The following is a 25,532-nucleotide window of genomic DNA, read 5'->3' on the forward strand; positions in this document are numbered from 1 at the left end:
AAATTTGTCTATTTGCTAAAATTTATTTGTAACCCCCAAATCAATATTCCTGGTGCATTCCTAGTCAGTCACGGACATGAGCGTGTGCAGAGTGGCAAAAAATTTGAGTCACTTGAATGCATGTTCCTTGCTGAAGTTGAACAAGATGATGCTCTGCCTTCTTCTTTTGCTTTTCGGTGCCTATTTAGTGCTTTTTGGGGGTGATTTTGCTGTTTAAAATGGCCCCCAAGCATAGTGCTGAAGTGCTGCCTAGTGTTCCTAAACTCAAAAACACTGTGACTTGCCTTATGGAGAAAATGTGTGTGTTAAATGAGCTTTGTTCAGGCATGAGCTATAGTGCTGTTGGCTGTGAGTTCAATGTTAATCACTCAACAGTGTGTTAAATAAAGTGTCTTTAGACAGAAACACACATTAAACAAGGTTATATAGTGATCAGTTGATGAAAATGTGACCAGAGGCCAGCAGGAACCTAACCCCGTATTTTCCCTAGGAGCAATGGTTCAGTGTTCACTATTTCAGTGTTTGCAGAAACTGTGTAGAACGTAACTTCTGCCAATCAACTGTTTTCGGTTTTGCTGAGGTAGAGAAGAATATCTTTTTTAATTGATATAAAAAATATACTACAGAAAGTTGGGAGTCATGGAAGTAGATAATTATGAGGCTTTTCTGGGGCAAATTCATTGCTATATCCCTGGCACCTTAGACTGTACCTGGTGCAGGGTAGATACTCGATAAATCTCTGTTGAGTGAAAGTAAGTGCCCCAAAATGGAACGTGACTTTCCTTCATGGCTTGGAGTTTAAATTTAATATAATTTCTGTGTTTGGGGTTTGCAGTCAAGTTGGTGTTTATAGATAGTGAGATAACCCGCTCATAGAGATTGATGTGGTGAATATTTCAGTAATATAAATTTAGTATGACCTCTACTTGATTTTTGATTCCCATCATGCTTAAAGGGGCAGGAGATGAGGGTGTGCATATAATAAATGCTTAGGAGGGGCTGGACATTTTCTAATTAAACATTACCTCTTCTTCCAACCATTGAGACTTATTAGCTGTGATAAGGGGTATTACCAATGGGAGTATGAATTCACCTGTGAAATTGAAAAGAGGAGGCATAAAAGACATTTTGCAGATCTGTGACAGATAGGATCTAATCAACAGTCCTATCCTAGCTACTGGAGAACAGTCAGACCTGGATAATTAGAAAATTTATTTTATCAAACTTTCAGTAATATTTATATATATATTAATAAGATTTAGATTTTAATAAAGTTTCTCATTTAAAAATTGACTTAGTTATAACTGATTATAATATAGTATGTTTTGATACTCCTGTGCTGTTATATATTATATAGTAGCCTTCAAATAGAAATATGTTTTGACCACAAGTCATAGAACTATATTTACCACAACCTCTAGAAATATATTTTACATTGTGACCCAGTGATACATATACATGTATGTAAAGGACCAAAACAGGGCCAGCCCCGTGGCTTAGCGGTTAAGTGTGTGCTGCTGGCGGCCCGGGTTCAGCTCCCGGGCGCGCCCCCATACACTGCTTCTCTGGCCATGCTGAGGCCGTGTCCCACATACAGCAACTAGAAGGTTGTGCAGCTATGACATACAACTATCTACTGGGGCTTTGGGGGGAAAAAAAAATAAATAAATGACCAAAACAAATTTCATTAATCAGAACTATTGTTATTACATGTGTGCACTTCATTTTCTTTTCTGTTTGGTACTACTTCATTTAAAAAACTGCTGCTTGAGACCCATTGATTGGTTTAATGATCCACTAATGGGTCATGATCCACAGTTTGAAGAACACTGCTCTAATAGAACTGGTAGTAATTTTTAAGGGCTAGAATTTCCTGAATCTTAATAGGAATATACAAAGGACATCACTGAAATCAAGTTTCAAAAATGTAAAGTGTTGTAGATGATAGTTATTAAATATTTCTGAGACAAAATAAGTTTCTGTAGTATGTAATTAGACAAATTGATCTCCATTTTTGACATTACGGTTAATGATTTAGCTTTTAAAAATAAAGTGTTTAGTCTTTTCTTAGACGACCACAGTTGAGCTCATGCCAGAAACCAGTAACTGGGACACTTGCTGCTAATAGAAGCATGTGATGTAACGGCTAGCCATCACATCACAAATATCCTTACTCATTTAAATTTTGGAGAGGCATGGAGACATGTAATGTAATTTTTGTAAAAACTGAATAAGGCATTTGAAACACTGAATGGGTCATTTCATATACTAAATGTGGACTTTTTCATTTAAGATAATGAAGCAGTGAGAAATCTGTGACAAGCAACGTAAAAAAATAGTTTTAAAATTTCTATTCCTTATAATTTTGTATTTGCAAAGAGCATTGAATAATATGCTGAACATGAAGAGATACCTACAAAAACTTTTAATACTTAATATTGCAGTTACATGAAACAGTTGTTGCAAGAATGTTTTGGATGCTTGGTAGAGTATTAATAATCGTTTTTTAAAATTTAGAACTGCTCATTAATGTTTACTTGAAAGCTTGAGCTCTGGGTGGTTTATGAGGTAGATCAAACTATGCCGATATGTTCTCGGACTACTTTATTTTATCTAGTTGCAACCTAAAGGAGGTCAGTTTGCTCTGTAATGTCCTAAATTATTGGGCCATGCAGATTAGAGCATCTGATCTTCTATTTTGTGTTTTGAAGATTCATCAGTGGTCATCAAATTAGTAGTATGCCAGTGGCCTACATTTCTACTCATATAATCAGATTATGTCTAATGTTTTCTGTATTGAGCAGCTCATTTTTATCTGTATTAGTGGATGTTACTACATCAAAATTGTAATTGTTTATGAAAGCAAAGCAGTTGATTATTTGTATTTGTTCATCTATTCTCGAGGGTAATTTAAAATAGCATCCATTTGATAAATTTTGTCTTTTTAATTTAGATATTTAAGTAAGTCAGTTTGCTGAGAATAATGATAAAATCAAACATAATTTGTAAATATTTTGAAACTGTTTATGCACATTCATATAGCTTTATGCACATTAACTAAATGCATATCCATTCTTTTTTGGTTGTAGAAGGTTTAAGCTTTCAGTTAAAGGGGTAATATCTCTTATAAAAATTAAGCCATATAAATCATTATTTTATTTGTGTTATAAGAAATTGTAAGCCAGGCTTATTCCTATGAAACTTTCTTCTCTCAATAGTTTTTATTTCTATAAATGCCTAATTTTTAAGTTTTCAAGCTATATTTTTCCATTCTCTTCCTTGTGATTTTTTTTTTCTTGTGAGGAAGATCAGCCCTGAGCTAACATCCGATGCCAATCCTCCTCTTTTTTGCTGAGGAAGATTAGCCCTGGGTTAACATCCATGCCCTCTACTTTATATGGGTTGCTGCCACAGCATGGCCCGCCAAGCAGTGCGTCGATGCATGCCCGGGATCTGGACTGGCGAACCCCGGGCTGCCACAGTGGAGCACGCGCACCCAACCACCTGCGCCACCGGGCAGGCCCCTCTTTCTTGTGATTTTTGAATTTAAAACTTCTGAGAGAAGTTTTCAGTTAGTATACTATTGATTGCATCTGTAGGTGTAATACAATACTAGGATTATTTGTGGGCTTTTAAAGCAACTGGTTTAATTTTAATGGACACTCTGAATCTTGTATCTACTCATATTCCTGTTTTTGCTTGAGTACTAGAAAACAGAAAAATAAATTTAAGTATGGGTACCGAGCTGCATGGTATCCATTTTGTATGTCAGTATTACATAGTTTTATTTCCAACATTATTTTACTTCCCCCCTAATTTCCTTCCCTAAAACTTTTCTCAGTCTTTTTGCAGTGTGTGTATTGTAAACTGCCCTAAGTACTTTTCTATAACAAGGTTAGCTTTTAAATAAAGTACAGATGTTATTTAGTTTTTAGGATAGATTGTTTCTAAGAATGTATTTATAAAGTAGTTTGGTCAGAAAATAACGATGTACTTTTCAGTGATTCTTAACTTTTTTAGGGTCGTAAAATCTGTGGACAATCCGTTGAAAGCTATGGATTCTCTTTTAAGAAAATGCTTAGGAAGTCCATGGATTTCAGGTTAACTCCATAACTGTCTTTGGTATTGGTGAACTCTATTTTCATTCAAAGCAAAGCAAAGCAAACCAAACCAAAACAAAAATTCTGATTTGTAGAGGCACTCAATACTTTACTATTCAGTCATTTGAGATATTCTTATCAAGTTTTGACAGTGTTTTTGTTATTTATTTTAGGATAAAAGTTACCTGTTTGTTCATAGTAGAATTAATATTTTTATTACATTAATGCCGGCATATGGTAAAATATTAAAGCAATACAGAAGGATGTATAACTAATAGTCTCTTACCTCATATCTCCAGTCTGAATTTTTCAATAGATAAAACCACTTTTTTTTCCTTGAGGAAAAATTAAAAGCCTCTCATTAGGTTATAAAAGGAGAAAAGAACATTCCTTTGAACAGCATCATTTAATCAGGATCCTTGATAGAAGAAAATTTGATGTTTAAAGGATGGGTCATTTTGGTATTTTTCAGGAAGGAGTACTCTGAAGCTAAAAAGCAATTTATTAAGTTTTCACAAACTTTAATATTTTAAAGTATATAACTCTCCCATGTCTAGTTCTAGATTCCTTCCTCTCTCCCAAACCTCATTTGTAAACTATCTCTGAGTCTGAGGTTGTTTGAAACCACTTTTAATTATTTCAGTTTTAAATGCTTTAGGTGGTTATTTCCATAACTTAAAATAATGTGTATATACTTTTCTCTTTGACTGTATGTCACATTTCGCATTATCTTTTTTCTAATTTTAATTTTATTTTTTCAAGCTTTATTGAGGCATAATTGGCAAATAAAATTGTATATATTTCAAGTACACAGTGTGACTTTTTGATTTATGTATACATTGTGAAATGATTACCACAATCAAGTTAATTGACACACTCATCACCTCAGATAGTTACCTTTTTTTTTTGTGGTGAGAACAGTTAAGATCTACTCTCTTAGCAAATTTCAAGGATACAGTATAGTATTATTATCATCATCATGCTGTACATTAGATCCTGAGAACCTATTGATCTAATAACTGAAAGTTTGTTTCCTTTGACCAGCATCATTTCACTCAGCCCCTGGCAACCAGTATTTGACTCTGTTTCTATGAGTGTTGACTTTTTATTTTTTTGGTGAGAAAAATTGGTCCTGAGCTAACATCTGTTGCCAATCTCCCTCTTTTTGCTGGAAGAAGATTGGCCTTGAACTAACATCTGTGCCAGTCTTCCTTTATTTTGTATGTGGGTCACCGCCACAGCATGACTTGATGAGTGGTGTAGGTCCGCACCTGGATGCGAGCCCATGAACCTGAGCTGCTGAAGTGGAGCGCACCGAACTCAACCACTACACTGCCAGACTGGCCCCCCCACCCCCCCGTTTTTGGTTTTTTTTTTTTTTAGATTCCACAAATAAGTGATACCACACAGCATTTGTCTTTCCCTGTCTGGCTTATTTCACTTAGCATAATGCTCGTCAGATTCATCCATATTGTCAAAATAGCAGGACTTCCTTTTTTTTTATGGCTGAGTAATATTCCGTTGATTATACCATGTTTTCTTTATCTCTACTTCTTCTTCTTTTTTTTTTTTGTGAGGAATATCGCCCTGAGCTAACATCTGCCAATCCGCCTCTTTTTGCTGAGGAAGACTGGCCCTGGGCTAACATCCATGCCCATCTTCCTCCACTTTATATGGGACACTGCCACAGCATGGCTTGACAAGTGGTGTGTCGGTGCGCGCCCGGGATCCGAACCAGCGAATCCCGGGCCGCTGCAGCGGAGCATGCGCACTTAACTGCTTGTGCCACTGGGCCGGCCGCTCTTTATCTCTTCTTCTGTCAGCAGTCACTTAGGTTGTTTTCATATCTTGGCTATTGTTAATAATGCTGCAGTGAACATGGGAGTGCAGATATCTCTTTGAGATACTTATTTCATTTCTTTTGTATATATACCCATAAGTGGGATTGCTGGATCATATGGTAGTTCTATTTTTAATTTTTTGAGGAACCTCCATTCTGTTTTCCGTAATGGCTGTACTGATTTATATTCCTACCAACAGTGCACCAAGGTTCCCCTTTCTCCATATCCTTACCAATATTTGTTGTCTCTCGTCTTTTTGATACTAGCCATCCTAACAGGTGTAAAATGATGTCTCATTGTGGTTTTGATTTGCATTTCCCTAGTGATTAGTGATGTTGAGCACCTTTTAATGTACCTGTTGGCCACTTGTATATTTTCTTTGGAAAAATGTCTGTTTGGGTCCTTTGCCTATTTTTAATCACATTATTTGTTTTTTTGCTGTTGAGTTGTATGAGTTCCTTATATATTTTAGATATTAACTCCTTATCAGACATACAGTTTGCAGACATTTTCTCCCAATCCATAGGTTGCCTTTTCATTTTGTTGATGGTTTCCTTTTAGCATAGATGCCTTTTAGTTTGGTGTAGTCCTACTTGTTTATTTTTACTTTTGTTGTCTGTGCTTTTGGTATCATATCATATCTAGAAAAATCATTGCCAAGACCAATGTCAAGAAGCTTTTTCCCTATATTTTCTCCTAGGAGTTATGGTTTCAGGTGTTACATTTAAGTCTTTAACCCATTACGAGTTAATTTTTGTGAGTGATGTAAGATGGGGATTCAGTTTCGTTCTTTTGCCTGTGGATATCTAGTTTTGTCAACACCAATTTTTTTTTTTTTTTTTTGGTGGGGAAGATTAGCCCTGAGCTATCATCTGTTGCTAATCCTCTTCTTTTTGCTGAAGGCTGGCCCTGGGCTAACATCCATGCCCATCTTCCTCTACTTTGTATGTGGGACGTCTGCCACAGCATGGCTTGATAAGCAGCACGTAGGTCCACGCCTGGGATCCCAACCTGTGAACCCCAGGCTGCTGACGCAGAGCATGCGAACTTAACCTCCTAACCACTAGGCCAGCCCCAGCACTGTTTTTTTTTTTGGTCCTCATTTTTCTTTTTATTGAGGTATAATTGACATATAACATTATACTAGTTTCAGGTGTACAAGGTAATGATTTGATGTTTGTATATATTGCAAAACAATCACCACAGTAAGTCTAGTTAACATCCCTCACCATACATAGTTAGAAAAAATTTTTTTCCTGTGATGAGAACTTTAAGATCAACTCTCTTAGCAACTTTCAAGCATGCAATACAGTCAACACCATTATTGAAGACACAGTCCTTTTCCCATTGTGTGTTCTTGGTGCCCTTGTCAAAGATTGGTTGACCATATATGCATGGATTTATTTCTGGGCTCTCTAGTCTCTTCTGTTGTTCTGTGCATCTGTTGTTATGCCAATACCATACTATTTTGATTATTATAGCTCTGTAATATAGATTGAAGTAAGGAATTGTGATGCTGCCAGCTTTGTCCTTCTTTCTAATTGCTTTGGCTATTTGTGTGTTTTGTGGTTCTGTATGAATTTTAGGATTGCTTTTTCAATTTCTGTGAAAAAAGCCATTGGAATTTTGATAAGAATTGCATTGAATCTGTAGATTGCTTTGGGTAGCATAGACCTTTTAACAATATTAATTCTTCTAGTCCAAGAACACAGGATATTGTATTTGTGCCTTCTTCAGTTTCTTTCATTAATGTCTTATAGTTTTTAGTGTACAGATCTTTCAACTACTTGGTTAAGTTTATTTCTAAGTATTTTATTCTTTTTGATACTGTTGTAAATGGGATTGCTTTCATAATTTCTCTTTCAGAGAATTCATTGTTAGTGTATAGAAATGCAACTGATTTTTGTATGTTGATTTTGTATCCTGCAACTTTACTGAATTTGGTTATTATATCTAACAGTTTTTTGGTAGAGTCTTTGGAAACACATCATATCAAAACTTATGGGATGCAGCAAAAGCAATTCTAAGAGGGAAATTTATAGTAATAAATGCCTACATTAAGAAAAAAGAAAGATCTCAAACAAACTTAACTTTACACCTTAAGGAGCTAGAAAAAGAATAAACTAAGCCCAAAGTTAGCATAAGGAAGGAAATAATAAAGATCAGAGCAGAATAAATGAAATAGAGACTAGAAAACCTATAAAAAAAAGTTAACGAAGCTAAGAGCTGTTTTTTTTAAAAGATAAAATTGACAAACTCTTAGCTAGACTAAGGGAAAAAAAGACTCAAATAAAATCAGAAATGATTGAGGAGATATTACAACTGATACCACAAGAATATGAAGGATCATAAGAGACTACTAAGAGTAATTATATGCCAACAAATGGGATAATCTGGAAGAAATGAAGTCCTAGAAATATAGAACCTACCAAGACTGAATCAGAAAGAAATAGAAAATTTGGATAGCCAATAACTACTAAGGAGATTGAATTAATAATCAAATATCTCTGAACAAAGAAAAGCCTAGGCCCAGATGGCTTTACTGGTGAATTCTACCAAACATTTAAAGAATAATTAACACCAATTCTTCTTAAACTCTTCCAAAAAATTGAAGAGGAGGGAACACTCTCAAGCTCATTTCAGCAGGCTAACATTAACCAAAGCCAGATGAGGGCACTACAAGAGAAGAAAATTATAGGCCAATATCCCTAATTTGTATAGTTGCAAAAATCCTCAGCAAAATATTAGCAAACTGAATTTAACAGAACATTTAAGGGATCATACACCATGATCAAGTGGGATTTATCCCTTGGATACATGGTTCAACATATGCAAGTCAATAAATGTGATAACCACAGTAACAGAATGTAGAATAAACATTGTTATGATCATCTTAATAGGTGCAGAAAAAGCATTTGACAAAATTCATCATGCTTTCATGATAAAACTCGCAACAAATTAGATACAGAAGGAATGTACCTCAACATAATAAAGGCTACATATGACAAGCCCATAGCTAACATCATAGTCAATGGTGAAAGGTTGAAAGCTTTTCCTCTAAGATCAGGAACAAGAGAAGGATGCTCGCTCTCACCACTTTTATTCAACATAGTACTGGGAATCGTAGCCAGTGCAGTTAGGCAAGAGAAAGAAGTAAAAGGTTCCAAATTGAAAAGGAAGAAGTAAAATTGTCTTTGTTTGCAGATGCTTTATCTCTTAATTCTCTACTAAGAGTGATGAGATTTTGGCTCACATACTCCCACTTCCCCTTCTGTCTTTTAGATGTTTGGATAGTTATTATGTTTACTTTATTTATTGCTTACCTTTGACCCTTTTAATGTTCTTCTCTGTTTTTTGTTCCAGCAAATTTATATTATCTCTTTGCTCTGTCTTCATAAGGTGCAGATATTCTTCTTTCTATCCTTCCTTCTACCTCTTCTACTCCCTCTTAACAGCTGAGCTTCTGTCAGATGTAGTCTTATTTTAATACTATTAAGGTTGGAAAAATTTATATTCTCTTCTGTAACATTTATCTTGCATTTTTTAGGTAAGATTGATTCTAAAAGCTGAAAATCAATTAACCATGCTTATGCTGTTAGGACTTGTGGTAGAACCAAATAGTATGCTAGGGTTACTTTTTTTTTTTTTTTTGATTAGCACTCTGTGTGCCCGTTTTCTTAATTTTCTCTGTCCTCTCTATTAATTTCTATTGCTAGTTGGAAGTTAAAGGTATTGGATTGCTTCTTTCTGTCTCTTTTCTTTTAGTTTCTGTTTCTTTATATTGTTGTTTTACGTATTAGGATTGTTTCCCACTTTGACTTTTATTATTCCATGTTATGTAGCATTATTTTTTTATTCTATGTATATATTATTATTCTTCTCAAAAGCCTCTGAGGATCTAATGGTTTATATTTTCTGTTGTTTTTAAGTTCTCTTCTGTTTTTTCAGTGATCTGCTTCCTCTAGATTTTTAAATTTGCTTTTTTTTGTGGTATTTTTCTTCCCTATCATTAGCTTTTTTCAAAAATCTTGTGGTTCTTGATTGGCAGTTCATATTTGTGAATGAGGAATTAGGTTAATATTTCGGGGTAAATGGGGTTTTTTTGCTGTTTTGTTTGTTTTGCTGTCTTTTTCTTCATCAGTCTCTTGGAACACTGTGTATATGGATGGGGTTTATTGACTAGCAGATTCCACATAGGGTGAACACAAAGTGCCAGATTTTATTCTGTCATGCCAGCGTATACCTCTCCTGCCCCCCTCCCCATTCTCCTTTGAAACTTCCTTTGGTTTCTTTAGAGATTTGTTTTTGTTGTATTTTCTTTTATACAGGAGATAGTAACAATAGTAACAATTATTCCACTCCTCCATTTTGTCCCTGCCTCTCTTCCCTTTTTTACTGCTGCTTACTGTTTCATCTGACTTCCTCTAGGAAGCCTTTCTGGACTTCTGTATGGCAGATCAGCTTTTTACTCAGCTGTGGTCTCTTCTGGCACTTAGTTTGGGCATTAGCTTCCTTCATTGTTTCATCTGTCAGTAGGCACTTCTCTTCTTCCCATCTTCCAAAAATTTGGTAATATTTCTTGTCTACCTCTAAGTCTCTATTGATATGGATATACAAAATTATAGTTAACTCCTTAAAAAAATCTAATATCGCTCTAAAATCTAATTTCCTACTATGAAGGGTATATCATAGTAGGAAAACACATTGCAGTTTTGTAGGTTAATGTTTTGTTTCCTCTGCTGTTGTGTATATAAGTGGTCTTTTTGTTCATAAATGTTTCGGATCCCTGCGTACATGAGTGGGGCTTGTTGACTGGTGGGTTTCCCCTGCCCCAGGTTGGCTCAGATTAGGATCTGGCAACATTGAGATATTGTAGATACTTACAGCATAGGCTGACAAGAGGGAGCAGACTGATGCTGCATATCCAGGTAGAAAGGCATAGTCCAGACTTTGGGGTGTAAGAGAATTAGCAAGAACAACACTAGAGGTAAAATGAGTAAGAATATGAACTCAGGAATCCACCTCTTTGTAATCGTATTCTTGCTATACTAGTTACTAACTTGATGATGTTGGTCAAGTGGTGTAATTTCTCTGAATTTTAGTTTCCTTATTGGTAAAAATAGAGATTGTAATAGTACCTTACAATTGTGATAATTGATGAGTTAATCTATTTAAAGTATGTAACTTAGTAAGTGTTCAGCAAGTGGCAACTAGAGAGATTTTACGCAAAAATCCAGGTTTCTGGGTTTTCTTAAAAAATTAGAATATCTAGTATTCCTGAATGGCAACAGTTGTTTACAGCTGAGTAGTAGCTGCCCCTTTTAAATGGAATATTTGCTTTCTAGTTTGCCATAGCCCCCAGTTTTCCTTATTGTCTTACACTTCTCTTGATTCACTCATTTGTTCCCTGCCTTGCCTGTTTTGACATTTGGATTTGTGACTCTTGGTCTAGTGGTATTAGGTATAACTAGAAGAATATCTGCAGTTTTCAGAACTGATTTTTTTTGGTGTTAGGATGAATTACTACAGAAGGCAGAAACACAGATAATATCAGAAGAGTAGTTCAGGCAAAGGATTGCCATCTCATTCAGGAAATTCTTGGGAACGCTTGTAGCATAATGGTTGGCATGTGAGGTTCAGTGATGCACTGCAGGTGAATGAAGAGCCTGATGTTAGGAGTTCTGGTGATATGTAACTGGGAGGGCTCTAGGTATGAATCATACAGCTGAAACCTAGAAATCTTTAGAGATAGAAAGAACTCATTTATTAATCTATAATATCTATTGACTGTCTTAGGTGTCTGGCTAGTGTACTAGATTCAGAGATCACAAAGTTACATATAATAAGAGTCCTTGTCATCAAATATAACAGGCAATTATAATACTGTGGACAATATAGGAGTATTCTTAGAAATCTCCTAGTCTAATCCTTCTATTTTACAAGTATTAAAATAAACTTAGACAGATTAAGCCTTGCCCAAAGTCTCACAACTAGTTGGAGTTCCAAAACTTATTTTTTTCTAGTGCTGTGCTCTTTTTAGTACATAGACATGCAGGCAGTGTCAAAGAGGTCTGGAAGCAGATAGCGAGGATCCCAAGACCTGGGAAAACTGGTGTATTGAGCAGGGGACAAAGATTGAGACTTAGGTATGAGAGAAGGTTATGTTACCTTATATAAGACTTACTCTTAGAAGATTGAAGCTAGAGATTCTTCTTGGGGGCTTGAAGAAGTAAGTGGCTGTGTCAGAGAAGCCCATGTTGCAAGGAACTATATGCACCCTGTAGGACCTGAGGGTGGCCTCCATCTGAGAGCCAGCAAAAACCTGGAGCCCTCAGTTATACACTACAAGGATATGAATTCTGCCCACAATCTGAAGGAGCTTGGAAGAGGATTCTTTCCCACTTTAGCCTCCAGATGAGAATGCAACCTAGCTGATACCTTGAATGAAGGCTGTGAAACCCTGAGCAAATGACTCAGCTGAGCCGCGCCGAGAATTCTGATCCATGGAAATTGTGAACTAATAAATGTGTATTGTTATAAACGGGTAAGTTTGGTAATTTGTTACATAACAATAGAAAACTAATACTTTTGGTCTTATCCAAGTATATTGTATTCTGTGTCTTTATATAATAAACGGTTCTTTGACATCTGATTTGAAATACATAATCCACACTCTACTGTGCCTTAAAAGCATGACAGGAGAGTGATGTCAGCATCATGGCAGAGTGAGCTCTTCCCTTAGACTCTCCCCCCTAAGATACAACATAAAGGACATTCATAAACCAACAGAGGACATTCACACAACACAAGAGATGTCTGAGAGACCCATGCAGCCATACATCTGAAGGTGGAGGTGCTGGACCCCCCAGGAGGAAGTGGAAGGAGGTAAGGAGAGCTCCTCTCCCTCCCCAGCAGTGACCCAGGGCTCAGGACTGCATACGGCTCTGAGAAAAGAGTGGGGAGAGGCGGCTCTCCGTGAGAACACCTTCGCTCTCCAAGTTACTTCACAGCCCAGGGGAAGCTCCACACAGAGGAGCCTAAGCTGTTGTGGGGGTGTCTTCATCACGCCAGCACCCCAGGAGTGCAGATATCGAGGGCAGAGGGAGAATGCCCCTGGGATCACGGGGTGTTTTCATCAAGCCAGCACCCCAGGAGAGCAGATAGCGAGGGCAGAGCAAGAACGCCCCTGGGATTGTGCACGCGAAAGAGAGTGCCCGTCCCTCCACCTGGTGCTCCAGCTTGGCTGGTCGGCCAGAGCGCCCACGCATATATTAGAAAAGCAGCAGCTTCGAGTGAGTGAGGGAGCCGGCAGTTGCAGATGGGCCCTGTCAGCATAGATTCCAGAGGATGGGCACAGTCGTCAGGGATCACGATGAGCTCAGAGTACGCAGCTCGTGACCCCCACCAGTGGTGGCAGGTGGAATCTGTGACCAAATACAATCACTATGTGAAAGCGCAAATCCATACTATCAAATAGTACAAAGAAGTGTATTGATTCAGATCAGACCAGACCAGAAGGAAAATGACAAGCACCCAGAAATCAGTCCTGAAGCCATAGAAATTTACAGTCTAAAGGACAGAGAATTCAAAACAGCTATCATAAAAAATCTCAGCAAGTTACAAGAAAATTCGGATAGTTCAATGAAATCAGGAGCAAAATTAATGAACAGAGGGAATTCTTCATAAAAGAGATTGAAACTATAAAGAAAAACCAATGAGAAATGTTGGAGATGAAAAATACAATGGATGAGATAAAGAAAAATCTGGAGTCCCTGAATAACAGAGCTGATGTTATGGAGGACAGAATTAGCAATCTGGAGGACAGAAATATAGAAATGCTTCAGATGGAGGAGGAGAGAGAACTAAGACTAAAATGAAATGAAGAAATTCTCTGAGAAATATCTGACTCAATTAGGAAATGCACCATAAGAATTATAGGTATTCCAGAGGGAGAAGAGAGGGACAATGGAGCAGAAAGCTTGTTTGAAGAAATAATAGCTGATAACTTCCCAAACCTGGGGAATGTGCTGGAAATACAACTGAAAGAAGCTATTATAACTACTAATTATATCAGTGTAAAAAGACCTTCTCCAAGGCATACAGTAGTAAACCTGGCAAAAGCCAATGGGAAAAGAAAAATGTTAAGGGCAGCAAGGCAGAAGAAAATAACTTACAAAGGAACCCCTATCAGGCTTTCAGCGGATTTCTCAGCAGAAACCTTACAGGCTAGGAGAGGGTGGAATTATATATTCAAAATTCTGAGAGACAAAAACTTTCAGCCAAGAATACTCTATCCAGCAAAAATATTCAGAGATGATGGAAAATAAAAAGTTCTCAAATAAACAAGAGCTAAGGGAGTTCATTGCCACAAGACCCCCTCTCCCTACAAGAAATGATCAAGAAGGCCCTCATACCTAGAAAAAAAAAAAAAAAACGGTTTACAAAGGCTTGAGCAAGGAGATAAATAGGCAGACAAAATCAGAAAATTGCAGCTATCAGAACAGGTTAGCAAACACTTAATTGTGACATTAAATATAAAGGGAAGGAAAACATCAAAAATAAATATAATCTTATCATTTTAAACACAAACTCACAACACAAGATGGAATGAGTTGTGACAGCAGTAACTTGGGGAAGAGAAAAGGGATGGAATCGGCTTAGACTAAGGAAATAGGAGGCCATCAGAAAGTGGACTGTCTCACCCATGAGATTTTTTATACAAACCTCATGTTAACCACTAAACAAGTAATCAGAACAGAGATACAAATGAAAATGAAGAAAAAACTGAGAAAACCATCATACAGAACTACCCAAGTGAATTGGTAGTCTGAAATACACAGGATGAGAAAAAAGGGAAATACAGAACAACTGGAAAACGAGTGATAAAATGACAGCGTTAAGCCCTCATGTATCTATAATTACTCTAAATGTAAATGGATTGAATTCTCCAATAAAAAGACACAGAGTGACAGGATGGATTAAGAAACAAGACCCAACAATATGCTGTCTCCGGGAAACACATCTCAGCTCTGAAGACAAACACAGGCTCATAGTGAAGGGATGGAAGACGATACTCCAAGCTAATGGCAAACAAAAGAAAACGGGTGTTGACATACTTATATCAGACAAAGTAGACTATAAGATAAAACAGGCAATGAGAGACAAAGAGGGGCATTGTATAATGATAAAAAGGACACTCCACCAAGAAGACATAACACTTATAAATGTACATGCACCCAACACAGGAGTACCAAAGTACGTAAAGCAACTATTAACAAACCTAAAAGGAGACATTAACAATAACATAATAATAGTAGGGGAACTTAACACCCCACTTACATCAATGGATAGATCATCCAGACAGAAACTCAACAAGGAAATAGTGGAATTAAATGAAAAACTAGACCAGATGGACTTAATGTATATATATAGAACACTCCATCCAAAAACAGCAGAATACACATTCTTCTCAAGTGCACATGGAATGTTCTCAAGGATAGACCATATGTTGGGAAACAAGGTAGGCCTCAGTAAATTTAAGAAGATTGAAATCATATCAAGCATCTTTTATGACCATAATGCTATAAAACTAGAAAATAAACTACAAGAAAAAAGCTGGGAAGGTAACAAATATGTGGACACTAAACAACATGCTACTGCACAACCAACAGATCATTGAAGAAATTAAAGGAGAAATAAAAAAATATCTGGAGACAAATGCAAATGAAAACACGCCATACCAACTCATATGGGATGCAGCAAAAGCAATCTTGAGAAGGCAATTCATAGCGATACAGGCCCACCTTAACAAACAAGAAAAATCCCAGATAAGCAATCTTAACTACACCTAAGAGAATTAGAAAAAGAAGAACAAACAAAGCCCAGAGTCAGCAGAAGGAGGGAAATAATAAAAATTAGATCAGAAATAAATGAAATCAAACCAAAAAAAAAAAAAACAGTAGAAAGGATCAATGAAACTAAGAGGTGGTTATTTGAGCAGATAAACAAAATTGATAAACCCTTAGCCAGACTCACTAAGAAAAAAAGAGAGAAGGCTCAAATAAATAAAATTAGAAATAAAAGAAGCGAAATTACAACAGATATCACAGAAATACAGAGAATTATAAGATAATACTGTGAAAAACTATATGCCAACAAGTTGGACAATCTAGAAGAAATGGATAAATTGTTAGACTCGTGTAACCTCCTAAAACTGAATCAAGAAGAAATAAAGAATCTGAATAGACCAATCATAAGTAGAGAGATTGAAACAGTAATCAAAAACCTCCCCAAAAATAAAAGTCCAGGACCAGATGGCTTCTCTAGAGAATTCTGGCAAACATTCAAAGAAGATTTAGTACCTATCCTTCTCAAACTATTTCAAAAAATTAAAGAAGTGGAAACACTTCCTAACACATTTTATGAGGCCAACGTCACCCTGATCCCAAAGCCAGACAAGGACAACACACAGAAGGAAAATTACAGGCCAGTATCACTGATGAACGTACATGCCGAAATCCTCAACAAAATATTGGCAAACTGAATACAGCAATACATTAAAAGGATCATACACCATGATCAAGTGGGATTTATAACAGGGACGCAGGAGTGGTTTGACGTCCACGAATCAATCAATGTGATACACCACATTAACAAATGAAGAGTAAAAACCACATGATCATCTCAATAGATGCAGATTAAGCATTTGACAAGATCAAACATCCATTTTGATAAAAACTCTCAATAAAATGGGTATAGGAGGAAAGTACCTTAACATAATAATGGCCATATATGACAAACCCACAGCCAACATCATACTCAATGGGGAAAAACTGAAAACCATCCCTCTGAGAACAGGAACAAGACAAAGGTGCTGACTCTTGCCACTCTTATTCAACATCGTACTGGAGGTTTTGGCCAGAGCGATTAGGTAAGAAAGGAAATAAAAGGAATCCAAATAGGCAATGAAGAAGTGAAATTCTTGCTGTTTGCAGACGACGTGATTTTATATACAGAAAACCCCAGGGGCTGGCCCGGTGGCACAAACGGTTAAGTGCGCGTGCTCCACTGTGGCAGCCCAGGGTTTGCTGGTTCGGATCCCGGGTGCGCGCCGACGCACCACTTGTCAAGCCGTGCTGTGGCAGCGTCCCATATAAAGTGGAAGAAGATGGGCACGCATGTTAGCCCAGGGCCAGTCTTCCTCAGCAAAAAAAGAGGAGGCTTGGCAGATATTAGCACAGGGCTGATCTTCCTCACACACACACAAAAAAGAAAACCCTAAAGAACCCATCAGAAAACTGTTAGAAATAATCAACAACTACAGCAAAGTTGCAGGGGACAAAATCAACTTACAAAAATCAGTTGCATTTCTATACTTTAATAAGAAACTAACAGAGAGATAACTCAAGAATACAATCCCATTTACAATCGCAACAAAAAGGATAAAATATCTAGGAATAAATTTAACCAAGGAGGTGAAAGACCTATACACTGAAAACTATAAGACATTATTGAAAGAAATCAATGATGACATAAGAAATGGAAAATATTCCATGTGCATGGATTGGAAGAATAAATGTAGTTAAAATGTCCATACCACCTAAAGCAATCTACAGGTTAAATGCAATCCCAATCAGAATCCCAACAACATTGTTCACGGAAATAGAACAAAGAATCCTAAATTCATATGGGGCAACAAAAGACTGCGAATAGCTAAAGCAAGCCTGAGAAAAAAGAACAAGCTGGAGGCATCACAATCCCTGACTTCAAAATATACTACAAAGCTATAGTAATCAAAACAGCATGTTACTGATACAGAAACAGACACACAGATCAATGGAACAGAATTGAAAGCCCAGAAATAAAACCACATGTCTACGGACAGCTAATCTTCAACAAGGAGCTAAGAAGATACAATGGAGAAAGGAAAGTCTCTTCAATAAATACTGTTGGGAAAACTGGACAGTCACATGCAAAAGAATGAAAGTAGACCATTATCTTGCACCAAACACAAAAATTATCTCAAAATGGATCAAAAATTTGAAGGTAAGACCTGAAACCATAAGACTCCTAGAGGAAAATATAGGCATTACGCTCTTTGGCATTGGTCTTAGAAGGATCTTTTCGAATACCATGTCTCCTTGGGCAAGGGAAACAACAGAAAAAATAAACAAGTGGGACTTCATCAGATTAAAGAGTTTCTGCAAGGCAATGGAAACCAGGAACAAAATGAAAAGACAACCCACCAACTGGGAGAAAATATTTGCAAATCATATATCCAACAAGGGGTTAATCTCTATAATATATAAAGAATTTACACAACTCAACAACGAAAAACAAACAACCTGATCAAAAAATGGGCAGAGTATATGAACAGACATTTCTCCAAAAAAGACATACAGATGGCCAATAGGCACATGAAAAGATGTTCAACATCACTAATCATCAGGGAAATGCAAATCGAAACTACATTGAGATATCACCTTACACCTGTTAGAATGGCTACAATCACCAAGACAAAAAATAACACGTTGGAGAGGATGTGGAGAAAAGGGAACCCTCATACACTGCTGGTGGGAATGCAAACTGGTGCAGCCTCTATGGAAAACAGTATGGAGATTTCTCAAAAAAAATTAAAAATAGAAATACCATACGACCCAGCTAACCCACTACTGGGTATTTATCCAAAGAACTTGATATCAACAATTCAGAGACTTATGCACCCCTGTGTTCATTGCAGTATTATTCACAATAGCTAAGAAGTGGAAGCAACCCAAGTGCCCATCGCCTGCTGATTGGATAAAGAAGATGTGGTATATATATGTACAATGGAATACTTCTCAGCCACAAAAAGGACGAAATCATCCCATTCGCAACAACGTGGATTGACCTTGAGTATATTATGTTAAGTGAGATAAGCCAGACAGAGAAAGGCAAACACTGTATGATTTCTCTCATATATGGAAGATTAATGCATGTATAAAGAGAACCGATTAGTGGCTACCAGAGGGGAAGGGGGTTGTGAGATGGGCATAAGAGGTAAAGGGGCACATTTATATGGTGACTGACAAATAATAATGTACAATTGAAATTTCACTATGTTATAAATTATTATGACGTCAATAAAATTTAAAAAAAGGAAAAATGCTAAAAAAACATGACAGTCACTGCATTTGTGGTGCTCGGCAGCAGTGTGAAATCATAAGGGTGCCACATATGGTCTCTCACAACTACCCAACTCTTTTCTTGTCTTACAAAGCAGACATAACAATATGTAAACAAATTAGCATGACTTCATTCTTATAAAAATTTATGAATAGTAAAATTTGAATTTTGTATAATTTCCGTGTGTCACAAAATATTGTTCTTTTAATTTTTTTCGCCAACCCTGTAAAAAATGTAAAGACCGTTATTAGTTTGCAGGCTGTACAGAATAGGCTGCAGTCTAGATTTAGCCTGTAGGGTGGAGTTTGCTGGCCTTGGCTATAGACAAAGTTGTAGGCGATTCTAATATTGTTTGATAGGTGCTATGATAGGAAAAGTACTAGCACTATTTGAAATCCTGAATAAGAAAATATTTTAATCAAAAATTTAATTTGTTAAAAATATTCAAAAAACTGAAACAAATCTATTATTACAAGTTTATGAACAGTTTCCTGAATGTGGTGAATTGGATGGAGAAAGTAGGAAACAGCTTCATTTCTCACTAACCAGTATTTTCATATATATGTATACTTTAATTATTCTCCCTTCCTCACTCATAGATGATATCCTAGTCAGTTTCCATTTGATTTCTGGTCACATATTTTAAGAATAAATTCAGTTTTGGCAATGAACTTATTTTTGGGTATTAAAAATTCCTATTCCGTTTTTGAGGTTCAGTTTTAAGCTAATTCATCACTTCTTCCTGTCTCCCCACTTCTCAGTTTCAGGCTTGGCCGTTGGTTCTGGAACTTCTACTGGGGAAGGGATTTGGGCTGTCTCTCTCCCTCTCTCTCTCCCCCCCACCCCCTCTCTTTTTTTAATTGAATTATAATTGACATACAATACTATAATTAGTTTTAGATGTACAACATAATGAGTCAGTATTTTTATATATTATGGAATCACCATGATAAGTTCAGCCACCATCTGTCACCGCACTAAGTTATTACAATATTTTTGACTATATTCCCCATGCTGTACATCACATCTTGAGGCTGTCTCTTGACTGTCTTCCCCCCATTCATTATACTGGCCCTTGCTCCTCTAGGGTTAGTGTCGGGTGGAAGGGTATGAAAGGGGAAAGGGCAAAAGTCCTTCAATGTATGATACGCTTTCAAATGCTGTTTCTATTGTGGGGCAGTTTTGGTTCTTCAGAGGCTTCACATGGACCTCTTCTGTAAAACAAATGGGCAGACCTACAAATATTGCTGTACATAAGTATATCCATGCACAGGCATTACAAAAAAGGTCTGGAGTGTACACACCAACTGAAAGTAATTGTCACATCTGAGTAGGGCATGTGGGGTGAGAGACAAGGGTATGGGCTTCCCAAGGGGTAGTTTTACTTAATTTATATTATTTGAATTCTTATTACATGTAGAATGTGTTTTGGATATTTGATTAAACATAAACGAAAAGCTGTATATTGAAAACAACATGAAAAATTGCAAAAGGAAAATACTTCTTTCTAAATAGAAAAAGTATAGAAGGGCTCTTTTAAGAAAAGCTTCTAAAATAAAATACTGATATGTTCATTAACAACCTACAAAAGTAGCATTTTCAGATAAGTTTTATAAACTTATAAACTTCAGATAAGTTTGATAGCAATGTTATAGTAGGGAAAAATACGCACTTTGAGTGCATGGCTTGATGAGCGGTGTGTAGGTCCACACCTGGGATCCAAACCTGAGAACCCTGGGCCGCCGAAGCAGAGCTCGTGAACTTACGTCACTACACCACCAGGCTGGCCCCTCCTTTTTCCTTTTAATATTTGTTAGATCTTTAGGGATATCCTTTCTTTCATTCTTGTTTTTAGTTATTTGTGTATTTTCTGTTTTTGTTTTTTGTGAGGAAGACTAGCCCTGAGCTAACATCTGATGCCAATCCTCCCCTTTTTTCTTGAGGAAGATTGGCCCTGAGCTAACATCCATGCCCATCTTCCTCTACTTTATGTGGGATACCACCACAGCATAGCTTGACAAGAGATGCGTCGCTGCGCCACCAGGATCTGAACCTGCGAACCCCAGCCCGCTGAAGCAGAGCGTGCGCACTTAAACCGCTTGCGCCACTGGGCAGGTCCCCAGTGTATTTTCTGTTTTTATTCTTGGCCATTTTTGTTAGGAGTTACCAATTTTATTGACTTTTTCAAAGAGTCAACTTCTGGCTTTATTTATTTTCTCTATTGTTTATTTTCTGTTTTATCGATTTTGCTCCTTGGATAATTTCTTTGGATCTCCTTTCAGGTTCATTGACACTTTCTTCTGCTTTATCTAACCTGCTTTTTTTTTTTTTTTTTTTGAAGAAGATCAGCCCTGAGCTACCATCCATGCTAATCCTCTTCTTTTTGCTGAGGAAGACCGGCTCTGAGCTAACATCTATTGCCAATCCACCTCCTTTTGTTTTCCCAAGGCCGGGGTAGATAGTTGTACGTCATAGTTGCACATCCTTCTAGTTGCTGTACGTGGGACGAGGCCTCAGCATGGCCGGAGAAGCAGTGCGTTGGTGCACGCCCGGGATCCGAACCCGGGCCGCCAGTAGCGGAGCACTCGCGCTTAACTGCTAAGCCACGGGACCGGCCCTATCCAACCTACTTTTTTTTTTTTTTTTTGTGAGGAGATCAGCCCTGTGCTAACATCCGCCAATCCCCCTCTTTTTTTTTTTTTGCTGAGGAAGACGGCCCTGGGCTAACATCTGTGCCCATCTTCCTCCACTTTATATGGGACGCCGCCACAGCATGGCTTGCCAAGCAGTGCGTCGCTGCGCGCCCGGGATCCGAACCAGCGAACCCCGGGCCGCCGCAGCGGAGCGCGAGCACCCAACCGCTTGCGCCACCGGGCCGGCCCCGCAACCTACTTTTAAGTGTATCCAGTGAAATTTTTCATTTCAGATATGATCGTTTTTATTCTAGGTTCTCTTTTTTTTGTTTGGTATTTTACCATTTATCTGTTGAGAATTCCTATGTTTTCACTCATTGAGACTATATTTTCATATGAGGGAATATTAACAATAGGTTTATTAAAGTATTTCTTCAAGTTGTATAGTTGTATCTGATTTACTCTTTTCTAGCTTTTTAAAAAAAGGAGAAAACCTCGACATCAATTAAAAACTTCTTTTCTAAGGTAGCCATTTAAAAATTCTAATTTTCTTCTAAGCATTGCTTTAGTTGCAACCTACAAAATTTGTTATATTTCATTATTACTCTGTTAGAATTTTTTTCTAATTTCCCTAAGTATTTTTTAAATCATGAATTATTTAAAAGTGTGTTTAATTTTCAAATATTTCGGAATTTTCCAGATATCATATAGTTATTGATTCCTTATTTGTTTTGTTCTATACTCTGTAATATTTCAGTTATTTGAGACTTAAATTATGACAGCATATGATCTTTCTTGGTGAACATTGAAAGGAAATATATTCTGCAGTTTTTGGATGCTCTGTTTCATAAATGTCAATTAGTTTAGTGTAGTTCATTCGTGTTATTTAGGTCTACTGTGTCAGTATACATACTGATATTTTTATCTTCTGTTTCATCAGTTACTAAAAGAACAATGTTAACATTTTCAACTGTGATTATCTTTTTCTCTTTAGTTTTTTAAGTTTTTGCTTCATTTTGGTCATAAATATTTATGATTTTTATGTCTGTCGAATTGATATTTTTGTGATTATGAAATAGACTTCTATATCTTTCGAGATACTCCTTTGTTTTGACTTTTACTTTGTATGATAATATCATAGTCTCTCAAGCTTTCTTATACTTGCTGTTTGCATGGTATATCTTTTTCTATTCTTTTACTTTCAGTCTGTGTGTCTTTGCATTTAAAGTTGTTTCTTATGGATAACGTGTAGTTGGATCTTGCTTTTTTATAGTCTGATAATTTTTGCCTTTTATGGAAGGATATGGTTCATTTTTATTATATGTTTGTTTTTGTTTTTGTTTTTGGTGAGGAAGATTAGCCCTGAGCTAACATCTGATGCCCATCCTCCTCTGTTTTTTCTGAGGAAGATTGGCCCTGGGCTAACATCTGTGCCCATCTTCCTCTACTTTATATGGGATGCCACCACAGCGTGGCTTGACAAGCGGTGTGACCGTGCATGCCCGGGATCCGAACCTGTGAACCCTGGGCCACCAAAGCGGAGCGTGCAAACTTAACTGCTGTGCCACTGGGCTGGCCCATTATGTATATATTTTTAGTCTACTGTCTTACTCTTGGTTCTTTTTGTCTCAAATGTCTTTTGTTTCTCCCCTTTTGTTTATTGTTTATGTTTATTATTCCATTTTATTCCTTGTCTTAGGTTTTTAGCTATTCCTATTGGAATTAATTTAATTTTTAGTGTTTGGTCTAGGTATTACAATATGCATTCTTGTCGTTAGCTACTTAGAATTAATATTGAACCACATCATTCTTCACAAATATAAGAATCTTAAAATAGTGTAATTCCATTTGCCAACCCCCCTCCACCATTTGTATTGTCATATATTTTACTTCCACATATGTTATAAATGACAGTAAAAAATTATTTGTGCTTTAAACAGTAATTGATCCTTTAAGGACATGATTTCTGATTTCCAGCACTCTTCATTTTTTCTTGAAGTTTCACATTTCTGTCTGGTATCATGTGATTTAATTCAGCCTAATGTACCATTTAAAAAAGTATTTCTTGTGGTGCCGGTGTGCTGGTGACTAATTCTTAGCTTTCCTTTGTCTGAAAAGGGCTTTCTTTCACTTTCGTTTTTAAAGAATAACTTAATTGGATGTAGAGTTCTGAGTTGAAAGTTTTTTCCCTCTTTTCATTGCTTTGAAAATATCATCCCATTTTCTTTTAGGCCTTCCTTGTTTCTAATAAGGTTAGAAGTTTCTCTATGTGTTGTGTAGTTTTTCTCTGTCTGCTTTCAAGATTTTTCCTTTATTTTTGGGTTTTAGCACTTTGACCACTAATGTACCTAGGTTTAGTTTTCTTTGCATTTATCCCATATGGGATTGCTGGGGTTTCTTCAATTTGTAGATTAATGTTTTTCCCCAAGTTTGGGAAATTTTCCACCATTATTTCTTCAATGTTTTTTCTTTCTTCAGTTTAATAGAACTTTAACAGCTATTTAGTAGTTTTAAAGTTCTGTCTTCTAATTCCAATATTAGGGTCGTCTTGGAGTCTGTTTCATTTGACAGCTCTGCTTCCTGGCTGTGAGTCACATTTAGTGCTTATTTGCATGTCTGGTAATTTTTAACTGTATCTTGGGCATTACAAATTCAACATTGTTGATGGTCTGGGTTATTTTTTCTTTTTGAGTATGTTGCGTTTTGTTCTGGAATGCAGTTAATTTAATTGGAGCTATTCTTAATCCTATCTTGGCTTGGTTTTAGGCTTTAGTTGGGCCAGTCTAGAGTAGTTCTTACTCCAGGGTATGGTCCTTACTCTCAGGACCTGGTCTTTGTGGTGTCTCAGCTGAATTCCTGGGATATTAATGAGATTCCTTCACCAAGACTAGATTGGAACTTGAAGGTCTCCCAGCACTGTGCAGTCTTTAGTATCCCCATTCTTCATTTAAACCCATAGTAGCCATTGTCTGCTAGGTATTTCAGAATATTGCCCCCCACACATGTCGCCTAGCCTTCTGCCCTACCGTCCCTTATCCTCAACACTGCTCAACTGCCTCACCTTCAGTACCATGTCCTGCAAATTCTCTTCACTTCAGCAGCCTCAAATTCTGTGATTACTGTGTACTGCCTGACCTTCACCTCCCTGTCTTGGTCAGAAAATTGTCCCTAGCCAGAGAGCTTGGATGAAGGTGGGACTCACCTTACATATTTCTTTTTTCTCAAAGATCACAGTCTGCACTGCCAGTATCCAATGCCTGAAAACAGGTGGTTCATATGTTTTGTCCAGTCTTATAGTTATTTACGGCAGGAAAGGAAGTTCGGTATCAGTTACTCTATTATGGCTGGAAACAGAGTAAACAGTATATGTAAAACTCTAACAGATGCTTACAGTTTCATCTCTAAAATAAGAGTATGGCAAATGTAATAAGAAACTTTATAAATAGATTGGGTGTTAGAGCTAATTGCATATTTGGGGAGTTGCCAAAAATTAATCAGAAAATACTATTTGTTTCAACCCTTGTTATAATTGCATTATATAATCAAATAATTTCAGAAATAGGAATCAGAAGTCCTTGATAATGATCCTAGTTTCTTTATTAGTGATTATCTTTTGAAGTCAAAGCTTCTTTAATTGCATAGAATAGAAATGCATTCAAATTGTTCAAACAAAAAAGTAGGAGGATTATTTAAGCTTGCACATTTACCACAGAATTGAGGTATGTTTGATGGGTGAAATTCCTAGAGAAAATGAATGGGGCAGGCTCCTCCAAAAGCCTTCAAAAATTATTTTG

At 36.8% G+C, this 25,532-nt stretch overlaps 1 protein-coding gene across 15 annotated transcripts in view; it reads left to right on the forward strand.

Annotated features, from left to right (window-relative positions):
- Positions 1–25,532, forward strand: part of CSNK1G3 (casein kinase 1 gamma 3) — a 112,925-nt gene that overhangs the window by 15,328 nt on the left and 72,065 nt on the right. The gene's annotated exons all lie outside the window — the stretch shown is intronic.

This window comes from Diceros bicornis, chromosome 1 (assembly GCF_020826845.1).
Source record: "Diceros bicornis minor isolate mBicDic1 chromosome 1, mDicBic1.mat.cur, whole genome shotgun sequence".
In the NCBI taxonomy this organism is placed as follows: domain Eukaryota; kingdom Metazoa; phylum Chordata; class Mammalia; order Perissodactyla; family Rhinocerotidae; genus Diceros; species Diceros bicornis.